Source organism: Dreissena polymorpha, chromosome 6 (genome assembly GCF_020536995.1).
Source record: "Dreissena polymorpha isolate Duluth1 chromosome 6, UMN_Dpol_1.0, whole genome shotgun sequence".
In the NCBI taxonomy this organism is placed as follows: Eukaryota; Metazoa; Mollusca; class Bivalvia; order Myida; family Dreissenidae; genus Dreissena; species Dreissena polymorpha.
Genome location: NC_068360.1, coordinates 24,476,324 through 24,478,823, shown reverse-complemented (window position 1 = coordinate 24,478,823; position 2,500 = coordinate 24,476,324).

Below are 2,500 nucleotides of genomic sequence, written 5' to 3'. Positions count from 1 at the left end.
GAAAGTGTCGAGTGTGTTAGCTACATCATGTTGGTCTGATTTGAGTTGACCATCAGCCGACTTTAAAATAACTGGGTTGTCGGTTTTGTTTGTGGGTTTTTGTGATAGGAAAGGTTTGATGGTTGGCCAGAAGTCCTTCGACTTAGGGCCGCCCCCGCACCTTTCCTGAAAGTATGCTGTGATGGAGTCTCTTTTAACCTGTGTTTTCATATTTCTATGTTTTTTGTAGTTTGACCAGTTTTCATTAGTTTTATGTCTGTTGTAAGTGTTTCTAGCTTGTCTTGTCTAGTATATTAGTTTCCTATATTGCGCGTTCATGTAGGGCGGGGACTGACGCTTGGGTTTTTCTACTTTTACAGGAGCATGATCGTTAACAACCTGTTTCAGGAGACTCCCATGGGCCCAGTATATATCGTCGAAAACATTGGCTACATTGAAAGGCACCTGTTCCAGGTCGTTGTTAAAAAATAATGGGTCAAAGTTTTTGTACGAGCGAAATATCAGGTTTTTAGTTTTTGTAGGATTACAATGTTTCTTGATGCTAATACTGATCATGTTATGGCAATCACTTAAACCGCAATATAAATTGATTGTATTACACACGTATTTTTTTGAATTTGTAAGAATTACATCTATTAAAGTTGGCACATGATTTTTAGTAAAACAAGTAGGGTTCTTCACTAAATTTACCATATTAAAGCTGTCACATATACTATTTATGGGTTTACTTTTATCCTTGGTCATAGCTAGATCACCAATACAGATCACGTTTTCGAAATTGATATTAATACTATCTAGGCAGTGAGTCACTAAGTTTTCAAACACATTGTCTTTCATGGCTGTCTGTCTATATAAGCTAAGAATAGCCAATTTTCGATTTTTTAGACAGAGTTCATAACATATACCTTCAAGTTTGTCATTATTTAAGTCTTTCCTTCTTTTAAATGGTAGGACAAAAGTCATTTCTCCTCCATTTGCATTTCGGTCTCTTCTCTTAAGTTTATATCCGTCCGTTACGAAGAGATTGTCATTGAAGGAGTTGTCTATCTTTGTCTCTTAAATGATTAACATGTCACATAATATATCATGTAAAATCTGTTGAAGTTCACTGAATTTGTATCTGATGCAATTTATGTTAATGTAACTTATGATTGGTAGTTTTCTATTTTCGTATCGCATTTGAGTCGGACTCCATCGTTTCATCTAAAGGCAGTTCACTATTATCTGGTTCTAAAAGCCAGTCCTCGGGATCTGGCTGTGGGTAACTGTCATTTATATTATTCTTATTTGTACACTCTGAGTGGGAGTCTTTTTCCGTTGTAAATGTTTCGTGAAAGTAACTGTCTGAAAATTTAAAGCATTCAATCAAAGATTGGCACAGTTTACAAAACCACTTTTCACTTGATTTGCCAAATCTTTTATACCCGGCTGGTGTTTACCCACCACATTTTATGGCGTGAATCCAGTTATCACACCGGTCACAACATGAAGCCCTGCTTTTATCCGGTATATTTTAAGGGCAGGCTCCACATTTGGTCGGTCCAGGGTTGGTTTCAATGTCTCCGGCTAGCAAAAGTAGGATATATTTGTATGATAAATATAGCAGCTTGGGTCTTACATGCACTGTCCAGTAATAAATACTAACTTGAACACTATAAGCAGATGAGTGATCAGGTTGTACGTAGAAGTGAGGCGCGAAGGATTTCCAATGTTCTTGGATTTGTTTCGAAAATATCGAGAGGTTAGGTGTATTAATCAAATTCTCAAACTTATGGTCATGATTGGTACTGATGGGTAGTGTGTAGTTCATACCATGACCGTTTTCCTCTTGATGTTCGTGTAGGTTGTTTAGATGAATGCATATCAGCATGAATTGAATAATAACATTAAATGCTTGTATGCCTTAACGCTTTTGAAACGAATGCTGATCTAGAATGTCGCGCTTGAGTGCTAAGCTTGCTCAGCATTCGCCTTAAAGCTTTTGAAACGAATGCTGATCTGGAATGTCGCGCTGGAGTGCTGAGCTGGCTCAGCATTTGCCTTAACACTTTAAAAACGAATGATGATCTGGAATGTCGCGCTGGAGTGCTGAGCTTGCACAGCATTCGTCGTAATATTTTTGAAACTAATGCTGATATGGTATGTCGCGCTTAAGTGCTGAGTTGGCTCAGCATTCGCCATATCTCTTGTAAGACGAATGCTGATCTGGAATGTCGCGCTGGAGTGTTAAGCTGGTTCAGCATTCGTCTTAACGCTATTGAAACGAATGCTTATCTGGAATGTCGCGCTGGAGTGCTGGGCTGACTCAGCGTTCGCCGCAACACCTTTAAAACGAATGCAAATCTAGAATGTCGCGATGGGGTTCTGAGCTGGCTCAGTATTCGCCGTAATACTTTAAAAACGAATGCTGATCTAGAATGTTGCGCTGGAGTGCTGAATTGGCTCAGCATTCGCCGAAATACTTAAAAAAACGAATTCTGATCTAGAATGTCGTGCTGGA